This window comes from Grammomys surdaster, unplaced genomic scaffold (genome assembly GCF_004785775.1).
Source record: "Grammomys surdaster isolate TR1022 unplaced genomic scaffold, NIH_TR_1.0 167, whole genome shotgun sequence".
Classification (NCBI taxonomy): Eukaryota; Metazoa; Chordata; class Mammalia; order Rodentia; family Muridae; genus Grammomys; species Grammomys surdaster.
In genome coordinates, this window is record NW_021604615.1 from 6,421,014 (window position 1) to 6,427,612 (window position 6,599).

The following is a 6,599-nucleotide window of genomic DNA, read 5'->3' on the forward strand; positions in this document are numbered from 1 at the left end:
CAGGGGCAACCACACCTCTCCCAGATCCTCTACAGGATCGTGTCAAGCCCCCAGTACATGACTGCTCTCGTCTCAGCCCAGTCACTGTCCTTGGTGTGTGCTGTTTCCAAGGCAGCTAAAGTACCTGTCACTGAACCTACCCTACTGGGATCCAGTTCTTGGGTGGGTCCCACTGCCCATCGGGTTGAATCACTAATGAGGAAGGAGGGACACTCAGTGGATGCACAGACCTTTTGATTTGGGCTATCCTGGGTCTCCTGGTTCCTGTTTGGCTGGGAGGTCAGTACAGCTGAAGCTGGCAGAGACTCACGTTGTGTAGGTTCCTCCAATGGTGGTTTAGAATGTGGGTCCCTGCCGGGCAGTGGTGGCGCATGCCTTTAATCCCAGCACTTGGGAGGCAGAGGCAGGTGGATTTTTGAGTTCGAGGCCAGCCTGGTCTACAGAGTGAGATCCAGGACAGTCAGGGCTACACAGAGAGACCCTGTCTTAATCTCTCCCCCCCCCCCAAAAAAAAGAATTATTTAGAATATGGGTCCCTAAGCAGCACTGTGCGAGTAGGACTTAGAGAGGGCGGCCTGTAGGCTGTAGCAGGCACTAACACAGAGGATGCAAGAGTGGTGCAGCTGACCTCATTCTGGTGCTTTAGCCTCAATGTCAGGGCTAGGGTTCTGCATATTGAGATACCACTAAGTATAGGCTGTCCATCAACCAAGTTCTTTATAAAACTTGAGCTTTGATGGATTTGGGAATGTGTGGCCCTATTCTCCCTCTGGTGGACTCGTCAGCCTCTTACTTAGGCTGGAGGACCTTGAGGGCACAGAGGCCTTCTGAAAAGGCTATCCAGCTATCTGTACCAGGTTTTATAATAGCAGACAATAGGTATGGTGGTTCATGCCTGTGACCCCAGCACTTGCAATCAGGGAGAGTCTTGAACTATGTAGCAAGACCTTATCTTAAGCAAACACTCCCTGTTTCTTGTCTCTTCTTTGAACCATGTCCCCTGGTCCCCAAGCTGAGTTCCCGCCCAGCACTCAGAGCTCTGTTCTGCACTGGTAGTGATGGGGCAGGGCTCCCTCTACACACACATTTGCTAATGCTGTCTAGACAGACATGAAATTAAATTTAGTTCTTGGACAAGTCTGGGAAGCCATATTTCTTAATGAAGTGCTGGATCCTCCTTAAGCCATGAGTTCTACCATCGAGTTCCGGTTTTCTAAGCCCATTCATTAGCTGTATCTTACAAGAATGTGTCACAAAGGACGAACATGGTCATCTAAACATGCTTCTCATTGTGAAATCATATCCACAATAACAAAGATGCTTTGTGGAGGGAAACTTCTCACACAGGACTAACTTTCCTGTCTCTGAGGACAGAGGATAGAAATGTGAGGCCAGAGAGATGTGTTGTGAGATGCAGCTATGAGAGATGGCTCTTCTTGTGGAAGATGGGGGTGGAGGGGGGAGTTGGATTCTCAGCAGCCGTGTCAGGGAGCTAACAATGCCCAGAGTTCCAGCACCAGGGGCTTTGAACGGATACAGACGAGATATTTAACAGGCAGGTACCAGGAAGGACTTAGAAACCCAGTAGGCAGGGCATGACTGTAGAGTACAGCTCCAGGTTCTACAGGCAACGGCCTCGACCACCTTGTGGTGGAAGCTACATGAGTGTATCCATAGAATACATAGAATACATACCCCAGCTCACACCACACACACACACACACACAATACCATAGGGGCACGTGCACATATCCCCAATACACCATACCACAACCCTCTCATACACACCATGCATGCACCACGTATTGTACACACCTACCTCCTACCTCTCTCTCTGCTCCCCCTTACATACATTGTAAAAATCTGGAGAGAGCCACGTTATACATCTGGTTTCGTTACTAGCTTCCCACTTTTCGTTAGAGGCTTGTATTGAAAACGCTCTCTGGTTGTGTGGGTGGCTACGGCTGAACATCCTGGGTGTGGGGCTCATGGGAACTATTCTTGATACATACTGTGAGTGTACAAGTGTCTCACAGAAGAAGTTCTTTCCCCCCTTCTTTAGGCACAGAGGTTTATATAACATGCATTCTCTCGAACAGTGAGCATGCATTCGTGTGCTCACGGACCAGTTTTGGAAAGTGGCATTTACAGGCTCAGTTGGCTAATCACGTCGGTGGCCAGCAGCTGCGAGTTCTTGGCTATTAAGGAGCACATTCTTCTGTAGCACGGTGGCGAAGGTGAGAGTCTGAGGGAAATTGTAACTCCCTTTGGAAGCATTAAGAAAGGAAGTGTTCTCTTATAGACACAGTGGGACACAGCAAATGCTCTCTCCAGAGGGAGTGGGAGCAGAATGGGAGGAGAAAGGAGTGGAGTGTTTGTCTTGGAACAAGTGAGGTATCCTGAGGACCTGCAGGAGACTGAGAGGTCAGTCTCTTGTCAAGTCATGGCAGTTACCCAGAGTTCTGCTTACTGGCAGGGTTTTGGACAGAGGACCTCAGAGTCATTCTCAGTAGGTGGCAGGGGCTTCAAATTTACATCTTGCCTCTCCCTCCAGAGCTGGGGTAGGGCAGGCAGATGCTGTGCATGATGGACCTGTGTCACAGTCGAGGGTCCCTGAGCTCTGGAAACAGTCCTTACAGGATACACAGACCTACCCAAACTTTGTCCCACAGGAAGACATGTTTTTAAGTGTTTTGGCTAGCCAGAAAATTTGCCCTCAGCCCAGGAGAGGAAATAAGATTTCTATCTTCTTAGGCAATTGCTATTAAATATTTTTTTTTTGAGACAGGGCCTTGCTATGTATGTAGTCAAGCTGCCTTTGACCTTTGAACTCCTGCTCTTCTTGCCTCCTCCTCTCAAGTAAGTAGCAGGATGACAGGTTCATGTCCAGGTACAAAATACTTTTGGTAGGCAGGTGAGGGGCCAAAGCTGTGATGTTACCGATGGAATGCCCATAAATGGGAGTGAGCACCCTGCAGCAGACACGGAAAGACAAAAGCAAGCTGGGTGAAGTGTGTGCTTAGCATGCACAAAGCCCTGGGCTCAAGTCTCAGCACTGCATAAAACTGAATGGTGGCACACATCTGTGATTCCAGCACTGGAAAAGTGGAGGAAGAGAGACAAGTTCATGGTTGACTTCAGCTATCTAGGGAGTTCTAGGGCAGCCTGGGCTCCATGAGACCCTGTCTCAATGAATGAATGAATGAATGAATGAATGAATGAAGCTGGGTGATGGTGGTGGTGATGGTGCTCACCTATGGAGCAAGTTCTAGGACAGCTAAGACTACACAGAGAAACCCTGTCTCAAAATCCAAACAGAGGGGCTGGAGAGATGGCTCAGTAGTTAAGAGCACTAGATGTTCTTCCAGATGTCCTGAGTTCAGTTCTCAGCAACCACATGGTAGCTCACAACCATCTGTAATGGGATCTGATGCCCTTTTCTGTTGTGTACTCATAAATAAAATTTAAAAATGTAAAAAAAAAAACCAAAACCAAAAACAAAAAAAATTGAAAGCAAGAGAGAATAAGAGCAGACACAGTGATGAACCCTCCAGATTCCACGAGCCCGGGATGCTCCTCTGTAGTTCATGAAGCTGAAACCAGTGAGCAACAGGAGTGGGTGGGTTCCCACCTTGATCTCTCTGTTGGAACTGCAACACAGGGGCCTCATGGAGACTCTTCAGAGACCGGCCCTGAGTCACAGACGGTGATGGCTGGATTCCCAAAGGAGCCACCCTTCTGAAGGATTCCACGTCAGAGCCTGTAGAGCCAGACACATGTCAGAGTGTCCTTAGGACCATAACCTTCTGAGGGGTGGGGGTCGGGGGGAGCTCCGTCCCTTCCTCCAGTGGGATGTGCCGGAGGTAGGGTGCTGGAGGCAACTCAGACATCTGATTTTGGGTTGGTATACCCAACAAGCATGTTCAAGCCGTAACTCCCAGTACCCATGTGTGAGACTTCATTTGGAAGAAGAGTCTCTCTATAACATCAAGATGGAGTCATGCCGGGTCAGGGAGGGTGGCTCCAAACCCTGTGACTGGTGTCCTTCCAAGGACAGGGATGTTTAGACCTAGGCATAGAAAGGAAGCACACGCCGTGTGAAGGCAGGATGGAGACTGGGAAGTTAATGTGAGCCATGGAAGGATGTCCAAAGAGTAGTGACCCCCTCAGACACAGGAGGGGACCTGGACAGATCCCTACACACACTCTACGAGGGACCAGCCATTCAGATGTTCCACCTCAGAGATTTCAGCCTCTGAACTACGAGAGAACTTACCCCTGCTGTTGTTTTGAGCTACTCTATTTCCTGAAGACGACAGCAGTCTCAGGAAATAGCCCCAGACCCAGTGGGGTTACACCAACGCCCAGGGTTGAGAGGCAGGTGAGGAGCAAAGGCTATCACTGATGGCTGCTTATTACTGCAGCCGTACCCCACCTTCTCATGACCCTGTTTGGCCAGCATTGATGCTATGAATCTGCGCTGAGGCAGGTATGTCGGAGAGGAACCTGGGAGACAGCTACACACAAGAAAGGAGCCCGAAGCCACGTCTCTCATCAGAGGACACCATCCTGGATCACGTACTGTGTCGGGGGTTCTCCAAAGAAATGGAGCCACAAAGTATCTCATAGTAGTAAAGGGTCTTTGTCCGTATACTCTCACGTGTCCATAGGTATTAGCTAACATTTATCAATCCAGTATCTACCGCCTGTCTGCCAACCTGTCCGTCGATATCAGCCAATGAGCTGCTTGTCTAAAGAGAGATCCTTTACGGGGTACTGGCTCAGGTGTGTAGGGAAGGTGGCTAATCCACTCCTCCAGGAAGCACAGGCTGGAGTGAGGGCTGCTGGCATTCCAGTATTGTAGCAGGGACTTAGAAAATGTCGACAAAATTTGACCAAGTGCTCACCTTGGACACCAGAGGTGTGCAGTGAAGCATCTTAAAAACACTCAGTTATGACCTCTCCAGGGTCTCCTCCAAATAATAGTTTGAAATTAGCATGTACTTGGGTTAAAAGAAGGTGATCTGTAAGGCTATCATGTAGGAGCTTAGGGGCCATTGGCTCCCAGCTTCCTCTGTCGTTAAGTCAGCCTCTGTGTGGCTTCCTTAGGGCCCCTTGACAGGCAATGTATGTAGCTATCTTTTGTACTGCATAAAAGCCAGACCTAGTCTAAGGGGATTTAAAAATAGTAACGAGTTAATTTTCAAATTCAAATTCAGCACTAAGGAAAGTTTCTTCCGGGTCGAGCAGCTTTGGTTGATAGACTCGGGAGTTGGTTGTCAGTTGATTTGCCACTTTCTGGACGGCCACGGGGAAGTAAGATGGGAAACCGGCCAGTGTGGGGCTTCCAGGGCAGGGTAGCTGAGACTACCTCTCCTATGTAACCGGGAAAATGGACAAATAGTGAGGCCTGGGTCTGTCGGTGGGAAAGACACCATAATTGCAGCAGTGGCTGGTTAGGGCTGGCTAGCGCTCTGCTGAAGGCAGCTGCCATCACAGAGAAGCTGGCCTTCGACAAACTTCACACTATTTTAATGCTTTGTTTGGGTCTGGAACAGAAACATAGTCACTTAGCCAGAAGATGCTATTAAATGCAATCGATGGTGGTGATGGAAGCATCTGGAAAATGGAGGGGAGAGGGTCAAACCTGTGATCATTTTTTTTTTCTTTCGGACAGCATCACATGGCTTCTAGCCTTGAGCAGTTACAGGACGAACGAGCGTGGGTGCCTGGCCCAGGGGAAAGGTCTCCTGAGACTTTGCAAGCTCTATTTTAAATTGTCTAGGAGTGGCAGCCAGCAGGGAAAGCATAGGGCCAGAGGCTGGAGTAAGTGAAAATCCAGTTCGGTTGAAGGTGAGTCCCCACCTACCCCCAGGCTCCTGTCACATCCTTTGCGCTGGAAGAGGACTCCCAAGTTCAGGGCCTAAGCGTGGCCAGAGCGCTCTCCAACAGACGCTGCTCCCCCTTTCCGCTCACACCCACCCGAGGTTGAGGTGTGCTCTTGATCGCTGGACACGTCACTGTCAATTTCACCAGGAGTCATGCAAGGCTTCTGGCTACTGAGGTCGCCCGCGCCCTCCTCCCTCCCGCTCTCGCCCCCCGCCGGTGGCCTTGCAGCCAGCCGGGTAGCACGGCGCCCGCGTCCCCGACGCTCGCTCCTGCCCGAGTGAGACCCATCTGGTCACAGATCTAACGAGCATGTGCGTGCCATCCCCGCCGACTGGCGAGGTGGCGAAGAGACGCCCGCGCCCCGCAGTCGGCGGGCAAGCTCAAGAGAGCATTCTGGGAAGCGCTTACTAATCGCGCGCCACCCTACCCACAAAGGCGCGCAGCCCCGGGGCGCGCGGGCGGCGCAGGTGAGCGGGGGGCGCGCCAGCTGTCGTGCGCTCGGGCTGGCGCGGGGTGCGCGCGGGCGGCCGCCGCGTCTTTCTTCTCCGGTGATGTCATCGGGCGACGGCGGCCGCGGCCGGGGGGCGGCGGCGGGGGCGGTGCCGGGCGCCCGCAGGTTCCTGCGCCGCTAATGAAAAGGCACTTGACAGCGGGCCAGGGCGCGCGCGAGCCCGCGGAGCCGAGCGGGACCTGCTGGGCCGGCCGGGCCA